This window comes from Mastomys coucha, unplaced genomic scaffold (assembly GCF_008632895.1).
Source record: "Mastomys coucha isolate ucsf_1 unplaced genomic scaffold, UCSF_Mcou_1 pScaffold17, whole genome shotgun sequence".
Lineage (NCBI taxonomy): Eukaryota > Metazoa > Chordata > Mammalia > Rodentia > Muridae > Mastomys > Mastomys coucha.
The window spans coordinates 3,093,853-3,109,115 of NW_022196899.1; positions in this window are offsets into that span (position 1 = coordinate 3,093,853).

The window sequence follows — 15,263 nt, forward strand, 5'->3', positions numbered from 1 at the left end:
CATGCAACCTTCACTTAGTTTGATTCCCCAGTAAGACTTCTTTAAAGGAAACTATATTTTCATGTGTATGTGTATTAACAATTGAAGATTTCTCCTAGATTAGAGATAGGGGAATGTGTTCACTTCTCCTTTCTGCTCTAAGACCCCTATCTGGTCAAGGTATTGCATTTATGCATAATGTGTGGCTGTGGGTCTTATAGAGACTCACATGTCCTCATGTGCTACAAAAGGAAATGTCTCTGGTGGTGGCTGGCCTATTAATGTAGCAGAATGTCATTAGATGTCATTATATTATTTGCTTATTTTTTTTTAATAACAGTAGTTTTACTTGAAGTTGCTGGGCTCTCTAAACTCAGGTACTTTCATGCCCTATCAGTATTAGGTATGGGTTCCATCCCATGGGCTGGACGTTAAGTCAAACCAGAATTATACTTTTTAATTATGTTATGTTTTATCATTCAAAATGTTGTTTAAATTTTGTTTTATTATGGGATGACTTATTTTCTCCATCAATTGTGAATGAAGATCTTGTTGGGTATAGTAATCAGGGATGGCCTCTGTGGTCTCTTAGAGATTGTATGTTATATGACCATGCCCCTATGGCTTTTAGAATCTCCACTGAGATGTTAGATGTTATTCTATTAGGTCTGATATTAGGTGTTACTTGGTCTTTTCCCCATGCAGCTCCGAATATCCTTTCTTTATTTTCTACACTTAGTGTCTTGGTTATTATGTGGTGAGGGGGAGTTTTGTTTTGTTTTGTTTTGTTTTCTGGTCCAATCTATTTGATGTTCTGTATTCTTCTTGTACCTTTATAGGGATCTTCTTTCAGTTAGGGAAATTTCCTTCTGTGATGTGAATAAAAACATTTTCTGGGCCTCTGAGCTGGGTTTCTTGTCCTTCTATTTCTATTACTGTTAAAATGGGTCTTTTCAAAGTGTCCCACATTTCTTGGATGTTTTGTGTTAGAATATTTTTAGATTTAACATTTTCTTTGAAAAGTGTGTCCATTTATTCTATCCTGTCTTCCGAGACTGAGATTTTTTTCTTCGATATCTTTTGTTCTACTGTTGAAGCTTGCCTCTGTGATTCCTGTTTGAATTCCTAAATTTTTCATCTTCAGATATTCCGCAGTTTGGGTTTTCTTTATTTATTCTACTTCCATTTTCAGGTCTTGAAGAGTTTCACTATTCATTTCCTTCAATTGTTCATTTGTGTGTTTGTTTATCCTGGATTTATATAAGGAGTTTATTAATTTCCTCTTCAAAGACCTCCATCATACTCATAAAATCTATTTTAAGGTCTTTGTCTTGTGCTGCAGTGTTGTAGCCACAAGCAGCTACGCAAACTGGGTCTCTGGAACAGAAAAAGGGACCAAGGAAAATAATGGAATCGGACAGCGAGGGAAAAAATGAGACCGAGTTGTGGTTCCTGATCAAGGTCTGGTGTGTATTTTGGTTTTTTTTTTGGTTTTTTTGGTTTTTTTCTTTTTTTCTTTTTTTGCCAATCTATTTTTTTTTTAATTTTAGATATTTTCTTTATTTACATGGGAATTTCTCCTTTCCCAGTTTCCTCTCCAAAAAACAAAGAAACAAACAAAAACAACAAAAACAAACCCCTGTTGCCTCCCCTTTCCCCATGCCTGCCACCCTGCCCTCTCCCACTTTCTGGCCCTGGCATTCCCCTACACTGGGGTTCAGAACCTTCACAGGGCCGAGGTCCTCTCCTCCTATTGATGATCGATTTTGCAATCCTCTACCATACACATGCTGCCTGAACAATCAGACCCCTCCATGTGCAGTCCTTGGTTAGTGGTTGAGACCCTGGGAGCTCCGAGGGTACTAGTTAGTTCATATTGTTGTTCCTCCTAAGGGGCTGCAAACCTCTCAGCTCCATTGGTCCTTTCTCTAATTCCTTCACTGGGGACCCTGTACTCAGTTCGATGAATGGCTGTGAGCCTCTACATCTGTGTTAGGTGTGTATTTTGAATCTGAGAAATAAATAGGCAGGGAGAGCTTGTAACCTGAAAAGAGCCAGAGGTAAGAGTTTTACCCAATCAAGGTGAAGTTCCTGTGACAGCTTAACAAGAGTGGTTTTTAAAGAGCGGTTAATTCTTTCCACCTTACCTAAAGATTGAGGGTGGTAAGGAATGTGAAAATGCCAGAGAATGTCTAAGGCCTTAGATAGTATTTAAGAAACTTGGGAAGTAAATTCAGGTCCATTGTCTGGAGAAAGGTTGGGACACCAAACCAAGCGATGCTCTCTCAGAGAAGACGATCAGAGACTGTCTGAGCCCTTCTGTTAGTTGTGGGAAATGCCTCTACCCACCTTCAGAAGATGTCCACCAGGAGGTACTTGGCACATCTGACAGTGGGCATGTGGGTAACGACAAATTGCCAGTCAGTTTCAGGAAGAGAACCTCTAGACTGATTGGGTAGGAAAAGGGGTGCTATGATACCTTGAGTTGGATTCAAACTTCTGACAGATTTTGCAAGAAGCCATGATAGATTTAAAGAAGCTTAAGTCCTCAGGAGTGGGCTGTAGGTGGGTCTTAACAAAAGAAGACCATCCTTGACTGTTAGGATGAAAGAGTTGGTTAAGATACAACAGAGCTTGGGAGGTATCAGGTGGTGAAGAAAGTGGAGATGTAGGTTGCAGTGTAAGAATGTCCTGGAGAGGATGAGACAAGTCTAGGCCCCTAAGGGCCACAGATCTAGCTGTCTCGTCAGCTCAGTTATTTCCCTTGGAAACAATAGAGTCATCTGTCTGGTGGGATCTACAATGGACAATCCGAATGGCTGTGGGAAGATGGGAGGCCTTTAGCATGGCCATAATTTGGTTTGCATTAGTTACTGATCCTCCTTTTGTAGTAAGTAATCTGCACACTTTCCAGATAGCAGCATGGGACAGGAGGATATGAAAAGAATATTTGGAATCTGTGTACATGTTGAAGTATTTTCCCTGTGCCAGTTGAAAGGCACAGGGAAAGGCTATTAGTTCAACCTGTTGATTAGTGGTGTGAGTTGGAAGGGCCTGTGCCTCTACCACTTTGGTGTCTGACACTATGGCATCACCAGCTTTTCTAGCCCCTTCATGTAAAAAGGAGATGCCATCTGTATACCAGGTATAGATGGCCTGAGGCAATGTGCCCTCCTGTATGTGTGAATAATGAATGTGAAGTTTCAGTGCAGGAGTGAGATAGGGAGTTGTTAGTATTAGGTCGAGGAAGAAGGTAGGAAATATTAAGAGGTGGGCATGATTGTAAGGTGAGTGTGAAATGTTCTATTATAGATACTTGAATGTAAATAACTCTAGATGGAGGTAGAGTCTGTAAGTCTTTATAAATTAGGAGCTGGGACAAATTATGAGAAGAGAAGGCAGTTATAGGCCACCCAAAAGTTAGTTTTTTTGACTCTCGAATAAGGAGTTCAGCAGCTGCTAAGATACAGATACAAGGTGCCCATCCCTGGATGGTTAAGTACAGTTTTTTTTATAAGTATGCTACAGGTGCAAAAGAAGGTCTCAGTTGATGACCTAAGACTCCAAGGGCAAATCCCTCATTTTCAGTTATGGAGAGGGAAAAAGGATGAGTCAGGTCAGGGAGATGTAAACCTGGGGCCTTAAAGAGAACCTGTTGAAGCCTTTGAAAGGGCATGGTAATATGTTTGAGAAGAGGTTCATGGGTGGGGCCTAACGCTGCTTTATATAAGGGACAAGAAAGAAAGGAAAAGGAAGGAACCCACGAATGTAAAAAAAAAACAAAAAACAAAAAAAAAAAACAAAAAACAAAAAACAAAACTAGCTCTTTCTAGGAATGATAAAATAATGTCCTCCCTTGTAGAAGGAAGAGTTAGAGACTGAATCAGATTCTTTCTATCGAAGGTAATAGCTTTGTGGTTTGAGGCAATCATTAATCCCAAATAGGTGACCCGAGGGGTGGACAGTTGGACTTTAGAAGGTGATTATGTTTAAATGCTGATGTCTAGACATCTGTATTATAGATAATTATAATACTAGATGTTGACATCTGCTCTTGTCTTTGTCAGGTAGATGTATTGTTCCTCAGTTTCTGTCGCCATCTCTGGTTCTCAGGATGGTATGGTGCCTGTGTGTTGCCTGGTAAGGAGTTCTGCTATTCTGATAGATGTGGCCACTGAGATTCCAGATAATTCAAGGCAATCAGAGCTGGAATTCAGGAGTGGGAATAGGCTAGTGGGGTGGGGCGCACTTAGCAGATCCAGGGGAGGGAGGAAAACAGGTGTTCCATCAAGGTCTATTTAGTCTCCTGAGAATAGGGACAGAGAGTAAGGAGAAAACCCAGCAGGTAAGAGGCTGGTGGGTTTGAGATTGGATATAGAGGAGAGGAGGGAAAGTTGATATTAAATAGTTTGCCTGTATGTTACCAGAAATTACCTGATTCCATTATGGAGTATATACATTTAGCATAGTTAGCCTATTAGTAATTTTTTTTTGGCTGTAACAAAACAATGAAAAGAAAGATTGATTTAGTTTAGCTCATATTTGAGAATAACAACCTACCGAGGCAGGGAGTTGGTATCACTGACATCAAGAGGAAAGAATGAAAGTCATCAGTCAGGGACAGATGTCCCTAAACATCCATCTGAGCATTATATCCCACCAGCTTCATGTAGTAGATTTGTTTACAGTATTATGGCATTTATGATCTTATTCAGATATTTTCTATTTCTTTTCATAAGCAAATTTCAAATACACCCAATTGATCCTAAAATTTAAAACCTCTCAAAACATCTGGTTATCAAGTTCCCAAGAGGTGATCACTTCAGGGGACATTGATTATCCAAGCTAGAACCTTCCGTGCAGATTCTCAAAAGTGTTCAAGGAAGCCAATCCATCTCCATGACTCTTCATAGTCTTAACAGTTGCAACACTGTTCAGCAACCCACAGTCAAACTCTCCTTTTTGTCTCACAATAACCTTAGATAACCCTTGGTAAAAATCTAAAACAAATTTCATACATACTGTGGCATTAATTAACCAATCTTGTTTCAAGAGGGAAGAATGGGAGACAAGAAATACAAAATTAAGCAGGGCAGATGCAAAATCTCACTGATCATTGTTTTGAATCAGCTGGAATGTGAAGCATTATTTATTATATAACCGCCAACATCTTCATGAACTGCCCTCCACCCCTGAGTTTTGCTGTTTGTAGACCACATAGCGTCTGTTTTGGTTGGTTATACTCATTACCTGCACCTTCTATTGGTGAACTTTCTATATTTTTGGCATTTACAATGTCCTGGTATTTTCATTTCAGCTTCGGCTTCACTCCCACAGCTTGACATATAGTTTACTTAAGGACTGTCTACACAGAACTTCCAGATCATGACCATGACATATTTTGTGACTTCCTCAGTCTTCCTTTGAAATCTCAGTAGAAGCTGCCATGAACAAGAAACTCTTGCATTTTGCATGTCTAAAAAAAACTACCAATAAAGGTGTGATGTCAAAGTCTACTAACAGCTCAGGCAATAGTTGCACACCGTTGGACCATAGTTGTAGAAGCATCTAAGTGCCTACATGTCTGAATCATATAAACACTTCTCTAGATGTCCCTGTGATGACAGGGCACTCCAGTGATGCTATCTGTTTAAAGTAAGGTCTGTTGAATGAGTTTTAGATTTAAAGCCTATGATGGATGAAATTTGGCCAATTTTTGAGATGCCCATAGGGTACCTTTTTATTGTTTCAGTGCAAAAAAAATTCACATTCATTTAATGGGACTAATGTCTTTAGAAAGCATACCTTTGTTATCTATAACTTTTAACTTTATTCTTTCCTGGTCAAACTACGTATCTTTGAAACCTTTCTGTTCTCTTTTGGGGAGTCAAAAGTTGTAGGGTACAGGTAGATGCAAGAGCTGGACAGCAGGTTTCTCTTTTAATTTCTCTTTCTCTACTTTATTACTTGGAGACTCTCAAAACCCTAAATATATAAATTGGCAAGTCTAGCTAGTCATCTCACTTCAGGAATCCCATTTCTACCTCCCAACTGATCAGATTTTAGACCAGAGCCACACCTGACTGCATGGTGTGAAGGCTGAGTCTCTAATCTTCTATCTTTGGTCTTTATAGTTATTTAGAAAGTGGTTTATCCTCTCAACAATCTCCAACCCACAAGACCATTCCTTTTGAACTCAGCATCATTTAATGTTTAGAAGCAGAAACAATTTGCTAAAATATCATATGAAAACCCTCTAGTCCAATTCCCAATCGAGTGTTTATCCCATTCACGTCCTCACACCACATGACTGAGGAATTTTATCTGGATTTCTGTTGACAGTCTAGTATTTTATTTCCCACCAGAGTCATCCATTAGCTTTGCTTACAGTATTCTAGGGCATTTCAAGTCTGATTGTTTAAACTCCTCCTACAAATTAGTTCCTAGCATCTAAGAGCCACAGGCGAAGACAGACTCTGCAACAATTGCGATCCAAGTATAACATTTTGTACTAGTAAATTTCATTCCTGTTGTGCCAAAATACTTGACAGAAATATCTGAAAATAATTATTAATTTTAGATGACAGTTTCAGAGTGTTCAGTCTTTGTGGACGGCTGGCAAAGAAGAGCAGAATACGATCATGATGGTTACAGAGCAATTAGAGGTCAGGTATGAGATAATACTAAGAATCCAATTTCAATGACTTACTTCCTCCATTGAATTCCTACCCTAATCCTATACAAAATAGTGCTACTCTCTGGTGACAAAGCCTCTGAAACGTAAATCATTTGAGAATACTTCAAATAGAATGTAAGATTCAAGGAAACTACCTTTTATTACAGGAAACTTTAATATTATTACATTTTAAAAGACTTGAGAAGTTATATTATAAATCTTGATTTAAAGTGAAACTTCTCATGTTCAACTATTACTACTATAACCGAAGGGGACATAATTTCACCCTTTCTTGCTTAGTAGGTTTTACACGTTTTAGTCTTTAACAATGGTTTCTGATTCTTGGTTTTGTTTGTTTGTTTGTTTTTTGGTTTATTTTTTATTTATTTATTTATTTTGGTTTTTCAAGACAGAGTTTCTCTGTGTAGCTCTGGCTGTCCTGGAATTTACCCTGTAGACCAAGCTGGCCTCGAACTCAGAAATCCACCTGCCTCTGCCTCCCAAGTGCTTGGATTAAAGGCGTGTGCCATCACCGGCCGGCCCGGTTTCTGATTCTTAACTTTGTTTTACTTTCTAATTGTGGTACATACTTTGGGGGGCCAGCTGTGGTTCCAGCCCTCCCCTTCCTCCATCTCAGGGTTTCCAGACAAAGCTGCACACTAGGCTGGAAGGATGAAGTAGAGGATCTTAGCGTTACAGCTCTTTTAGGCAAAGGTTTTCTCTCTCCTCTTCCTTCTCTCCGGCCCTGGCAATCACTTCCAGTTAGACCAGGATCGTGCAGAATTCCACCCATTCCAGATACCTCTTCATCCTCCCGGTTTGTGTGCATCAGTGGCTGGACACCCTGAGAAGAAGGAAGTGGGGACATGGAACCAAAACACATACCACAGCTGGTGCCTAATGTGGGACATAGTCAGCTGACACATACCACAGCTAGAGTCCAACACGGGGCTAATAGACTTCCAGTAAGCGCAAAACAGGGTGAGTGCCCCCAGGAGTGCCCTCAGGAGGTCCACACTCCGGGGGCAGGCAGTCTTATCTGTCACCTAGCAGCCTCCCTGCCTTTGTCATCAGACCAAAGGCCCAAGCTTCCTCATTCTGAAGGAAGTCAGTCTTATGTTTTATTACTTTGTATCTGATCGAGGCATCGCATGTATTCAGATACGTTGACAGACATCTGATGCCTTCTGTTGTTGACAGGAGGTCCCTAAACCTCCTGTCCTCCTGACACCCCACATGGACTTTGGCAAAGACACCCCTAATTTCTCTATGAAACAAAAAATTAAAAACTGGTGACACAGTGGCCTTTTAAACACCATCTAGGGTGATCACGTGAACCTTTAAAATCTACAGGAAGGCTAAATGTTTGGACCTTTGTGGAATCCTGTGGACTCAAAAGTCTCTAAGAATGTTCTGATTTGGACAAGACATTTCTTTTCTTCTTTTCTTCTTTGGTTTTCTTTTCTTCCTTTTCTTTTCTTTCCTTTTCTTTTCTATCATGGGAAATATCTTATCGCCTAGCCCGTATGACGCTTTACCAGAGCACTCTGATAATTTTGGACTCGCTACAAAATTGCCTTGCAATCTGGTTTACAAGGCCAACCCCCCACCCCGTGGGCAGGGTGCCTGGACAGCCACATTCACAAGCAGGGAAGAGAGACCTGCTGTGTGGGTATGGACCTGGAGCAAGCGACAGATTGGGCTTCTCTCCCAGGCCAAGCATAAACGCCATCTCAAAAGGAAGGACACCTCCCCCCACCCCACTTCAGGCAAAGATAAATCCTCTGAGCAGAATGACCACCTGCAACTCTTCTATACTCCATTCTTTCCAGCCCACGCGTAACCTGAGTCCAGACACACAAAGGGAAGATGAGGACCGTGGAACTTAGTTCTGCTCCATATTTCCCCATTTGGTATGTTGTGGCACCTGGACACCCCCAGGCAAGAAGGCAAAATAACAGATACCTAATAAATAACAATACCTAATAACTGTTGCTGTTATTTTCAACTACAATGACTTCATTAATAATTATTTTGAAAATAAGTATTCTTACATCCAGTGCTTACCACTGTTTAAACACAGAAAACAGAACAGTACATTTGAAAGAGACAGAATTAGTATTTTGCAATACTTTGGTTTTTACAGTTCCTTTTCTTTTTTTTTAAACATTTTATAGTTTCTTTGTGAATTTCATTTCACATCATGCATCCCAATCCCACTCATATCTCCATCCCTCTGCCCTGCAACCTCCTCTACAAAAGAAAATTAAATAGGTTACAACCAAAAACATTTTGTTGTAGAAGCTATGGCATTTCACTGTGTGGCACACAGAATACCTCTTTGCCCACACATCTTTACTTGTAAATGTTCATTTCAGTAAGTTATTGGACTGTTTTGAGGCCTCTGGCTTTGATTACACTATCAATACTGGATCTTCACTCAGACTCTTCTCAGATATACTGTTTTTGCCCTGTGAATCTGCAGGACCAGCCCTTTCACATGCTCCAGCAGCTCATTGATGGAATGGATCTTAGGATGGGTCAATTCAAAGCCCAGGGTTTGGGCTTAAGTGGTAGCTGAGTTGATCAGCCTACCACCTCTCCAGCACAAATGCCAACAGGACATGCTCTCCAATACAACTGAAAGAGACAGAGACTAATCTCTTACTCTCATGTCCTCTGGGTCTGCTACAGGTAAAAATGTGTGTGTGTGTGTATGTGCATGGGAACTGGGGTACATCTCTACTTTGCCTTTGCCACCCCACAGAAAAAAGGCAAGGCCAATTCTCTCAAGGCTTTTGAGGCTGGCTCATGTCCCCCAGCCAACACCCCCACACCTATACAGAGATCTGTCTGCCTCTGTTAGGATTAAACTTGTATGCATCACTACCACCCAACTAAAGCTTTGTTGTTGTTGTTGTTGTTGTTTTTGTTTGTTTGTTTGTTTGTTTTGTTTTTGTTTTCTGAGACAGGGTTTCTCTGTGTAGCCCTGGCTGTCCTGGAACTCACGCTGTAGACCAGGCTGGCCTCGAACTCAGAAGTCCACCTGCCTCTGCCTCCCAAGTGCTGGGATTATAGGCGTGCACCACCACCGCCCAGCCAACTAAAGCTTTTTATTTTCCACTTTTTCCCAGACAAGATTTCTCTGTGTAACACTAGTTGTTCTGAAACTTGTTCTGTACACCAGGGTAGTCTCAAACTCAGATTGAAAGGGCGCTATAAATCCTATTTGTCCCCATATAAGGACCCCATTTGTCTCCATTTTGAGGGCCAGGTCTGATTTCAAAAAAGGCCATAATGCACCAACTTCAGGAATAGACCATAAGTCCCAAAAACAATGTCATAAGAGGGCAGCTCTAGGAAAAGACCATAAAACCCAGAACAAGATCATAAAACCCTCTCCCAAAGAACAGCCTGGGGATAACCACAAAAGTGGGCAAATATCTCAGAACGAAATATCTACTCTGGCCAGCCCTATTTCATCACATGATTGCACGCTCATGACATAGGAATGTAGACCACTGATCACCTGTCACCCCCTAGCACCTATCAATGAAATGTTAGATTACCTAATCCTTCAAGAGAGTTCCTCTGGATTGCCATTTCAAAGAACGGTTGACTTTGCATGCTGATTGTTTCTGCAGAATAAATGCTCTTTCTTTTTGCATGCTATCTGAGTCTGGGGTCTTCCTTCAGCGATTTTAGGACCTTACAAGATCTACCTGCTTTCCTCCCCAGTGCTAGTTCTAAAGATAGGTACTACTAGGGGCCCAGGACTAAGGAGAGAACAGCTTTGGTTATTGACAACTGCTTCTCCAAAAAGTCACAAGTCGAATATAGGTTTCCTATTTAATCCACAAATAACGTCTCCCAGAAAGTAGTTGATATACAAAATGACAGCGTGTATAAAACAAAGCAGTAGACACAAATGCCAACAAATTGATAGCATTATCACAGAAATGGGAATTTCACAACTTAGTGTGTCAACCTAAAGAAACTCATAACTGAAATGTGTTAACACACCCCCAAAAGGAAGTAACCAAAGTCAAGCAGGATACAGGTGCAAAACCCTGATTTCCACCCATCATTGTCTACTCTGAAAATAGAAATGATCTTTCTAATGTGCACCATGTCTGGTGAAGGAAAAATGTCCTTCAATATCTTCCAGACAACCAAAAATATAGCTTTTACACAGTCTTAAACAATCTGCCTGCTATCACTTCTCCTCTCTCTTCTCCCTTTTCACACACTACCTACTTCTCCTTGCTTTCCGCGACCCATATTTACATCTCCTTTCACATTTACATCATATTCAGCCCAGTGTGGTTTGGTCCTGAAAACCAGACTTAGGATCTGTGATTGACTAAACAAACAGGACATACAGACAGACATGCAGAGAAGAAGCTGTCCTCAGGTGGGCTGTGCAACACTCTGATGGACTGGCACAAGCTACACAGCAACCCGGAACCTCAGCACGTTTATTACACATGTATAGGTCTATATGCTCATAAATAAAAGTACTTGAAGGCACTGTCAACATTCCTACTTAGACAAGGGAAGGGCTTGCCCTCCTTGAACTCTGACTCAGAGGGAAGGCTTTGTGAATTTGCCATATAGCCAAGGCATTGGTTCTTGAAATGGATGTGCCCATGTCAAAATTCCACAGTCACTGGGACTTGCTCTGCTTTTCATACCTTTACTCAAGGCTTCCTCAGATCCTCCACAACATAGATACATATCTTCTCTCAGCTAGATTCATCTTTACTTACTCAAGTCATCAGAAACTACTGCAGGGTAATTGATCACACTGTCAACTGCAAGACTGTGTTGATTATTGGGAAAAAAAAAAAAAAAAAACAAGCTCTGTCTAGTCGTGGAGTGGCTCATCCTTCCCAGATCGAGGCTAAGCCTTCAAAGACAATGGTTAATACAGGAGAACGTTTCCATCTGCTGCTCAAAGTGGTTGGAAGAAAAACCCAACACGAGTGGAGGAGAAAGCACTCCAACCCTGCAGAAAACAGAGGACATCTGACTATAGAGAGAATGTCTTATGTATTGTATGGGTGCATCACCTGTCAATTAGAATGCCTGTGGCCTATAGGAAAGGGTAGAATAGAAGGTGAGGCATTGGGGAGGCGAAAGGAATCTGGACTAGAGCAAAGCACAGAGATTCACTGGGAAGATGTGACAAGACGGACACATGGTACCTGAGGATAGGTAACCAGTCACGTGGCAGAATGTACGGTAGAGCAAATGGGATATCTTAAATTATATCTAGACAGAGAACAGCCTGGCTATATGGCCAAGGTATCTGTAAATGTATTTTGAGTCTGACTCTTATTTCTTGGAGCATGGGGCTAGGAGAAAGAATCAGGGCCTAATTTTTAGCATCTGGCAGAAACATTAAAGAGAACTGGAAGACATCTGTCAGAAAGCCACAGGGGAGAAATTAGCCAGGAATCATGTCCAAAAGAATCATTAGCTCTTTGAGTTCAGCTGGACACTCAGAGACTTGAGAAACTCTGAAGAGGCAAGAACCTCTAGCCCAGAGAAAGGAAAGACACAGGAGCCTCTGACACAGTAAGCCATCCCCCCCCAAAACAAAACCAATTTAATTGTATAGACTTTTCTTGTAGTAAAAAATAGGAAATTTCATATTGTTGTTCATCCTAAGGGGCTACAAACCCCTCAGCTCCATAGGTCCTTTCTCTAACTCCTTCATTGAGGACCCTGTACTCAGTTCAATGGATAGCTGTGAGCCTCTACATCTGTATTAGTCAAGTACTGTCAGAGCCTCTCAGGAGATAGCTATATTTAGGCTGGCTTGCCCTTTCTTTAGTCTCTGCTCCATAGTTAATCTCTTCAACTCCTTCCATGGGCATTTGGTTCCCCGCTTTTAAGAAGGAATGAAATGTTCACCTTTTGGTCTTCCTTCTTCTTGAGTTTCTTTTGGTTTGTGGGTTGTTCTTCCTGTATTCCAAACTTCTGGGCTAACTAGTACCCTCAGAGCTCTCAGGGTGTCAACTACCAACCAAGGACTGCACATGGAGGGGTCTGATTGTTCTGGGAGCATGTGTATAGTAGAGGATTGCAAATTCGATCATCAATAGGAGGAGAGGACCTCGGCCCTGTGAAGGTTCTGTGCCCCAGTGTAGGGGAATGCCAGGGCCAATAAGTGGGAGAGGGTGGGGTGGCAGGCATGGGGAGGGGGGAGGCAACAGGGTTTGTTTTTGTTGGTTTTGTTTGTTTCTTTGTTTTTTGGAGGGGAAACTGGGAAAGGAGAAATTTACATGTAAATAAAGAAAATAATAAAAAAAATAGGAAATTTCTTTTTATTGGATATTTTCTTTATTTCTTTATTTATTTTTCAAATGTTACCCCCCATCCCATTCTCTTCCCCTGCTTCTATGAGGGTGTTCACCTACCCACACACTCTTTAGTTCCTGGAAGCTCTGGGGGGTCTGGCTGTTTGATACTCTTCTTATTGTGGAGTTACAAACCCCTTCAGCTCCTTCAGTCCTTTCTCTAACTCCTCCATTGGGGATCCTATGCTCAGTCTAATAGTTGGCTTTAAGCATCTGCCTCTGTACGTGTCAGGCTCTAGCAGAGCCTCTCAGGAGACAGCTATATCAGGGTCCTGTCCCTACCTACCTACTCAATATAGTATTGGAAGTCCTAGCGAGAGCAATTAGACAACAAAATGAGATCTAAGGAATAGAAATTGAGAAGGAAGAAGTCAAAATATCACTATTTACAGATGATAAGATAGTATACTTAAGTGACCCCAAAAATTCCACCAGAGAACTTTTAAACCTGATAAACAACTTCAGCAAAGTGGCTGGATATAAAATTAACTCAAACAAGTCAGTAGCCTTCCTCTACTCAGAGGATAAACCGGCTGAGAAAGAAATTAGGGATATGACATCCTTCACAATAGTCACAAATAATATAAAATATGTTGGTGTGACTCTAATAAAGCAAATGAAGATCTTTATGACAAGAACTTCAAGTCTCTGGAGAAAGAAATTGAAGAAGATCTCAGAAGATGGCAAGATCACCCATGCTCATGGATTGGCAGGATTAATATAGTAAAAAATGGCCATCTTGCCTAACACAATCTACAGATTCAATGTAATCCCCATTAAAACTCCAACTCAATTCTTCATAGAGTTAGAAAGAGCAACTTGCAAATTCATTTGGAATAACAAGAAACCCAGGATAGCTAAAACTATTCTCAACAATAGAAGAATTTCTGTGGGAATCACCATCCCTGACCTCAAGCTGTATTACAGAACAATAGTGATAAAAACTGTATGGTACTGGTGCAGAGACAGGCAGGTAGATCAGTGGAATAGAATTGAAGATCTAGAAATGATCCCACACACCATGGTCACTTATGTTTGACAAAGGTTCTGGTTCCACTGGAGGTCAACATGTGGAATGCAAATTGATCCATTCTCATCTCCTTGCACAAAGTTCAAGCCTATGTGGACCAAGGACTTCCACATAAAACCAGACACATTGAAACTAATAGAAGAGAAAGTGGGAAAGAGCCTTGAACACATGGGCACAGGGGAAAATTTCCTGGACAGAACACCAATAGCTTATGTTCTAAGATCAAAAATAGACAAATGGGACCTCATAAAATTTCAAAGCTCCTGTAAGTTAAAGGACACTGTCAATAGGACAAAATGACAATGAACAGACTGGGAAAAGACTGTACCAACCCTACATCCAATAGAAGGCTAATATCCAATCGATACAAAGAGCTCAAGTTAGACTCCAGAGAACAAAATAACCCTATTAAAAATGGGGTACAGAGCTAAACAAAGAATTCTCAACTGAGGAATAACAAATGACTGGGAAGCAGCTAAAGAAATGCTCAACATCCTTAGTCATCAGGGAAATGCAAATCTAAACAACCCTGAAATTCTACCTCATACCAGTCAGAATGGCTAAGATCAAAAACTCAGGTGACAGCAGATGCTGGCGAGGTATAGAGAAAGAGGAACTTTCCTCCATTGTTGGTGGAATTGCAAGCTGGTAGTCAGTCTGGCATTTACTCAGAAAATTGGACATAGTATTACCTGAGGACCCAGTTATACCACTCCTGGGTATACACCCAAAAGATGCTCCAACTTATAACAAGGACACAAGTTCCACTGTGTTCATAGCAGCCTTATTCATAATAACCAGATGCTGGAGAGAATCCAGATGTCTTTCAACAGAAGAATCGACACAGAAAATGTAGTACATTTACTATTTACACACTGGAGTTCTACTCAGCTATTAAAAACAATGACTTCAGGCTGGGTCATGGTGGCGCATGCCTTTAATCCCAGTGCTTGGGAGGCAGAGGCAGGCAGATTTCTGAGTTCAAGGCCAGCCTGGTCTACAGAGTGAGTTCTAGGACAGCCAGGACTATACAGAGAAACCCTGTCTCAAAAAACAAAACAAAACAAAACAAACAAAAAAACCCAAAACCAAAACCAAAAAAACAACAAAAGAATGACTTCATGAAATTCTTAGGCAAATGGATGGAACAGCAAACTTCTAAAACACATAAAAATAGGAAATTTCTAAAGCACATACAAAGATAATCTTTGAG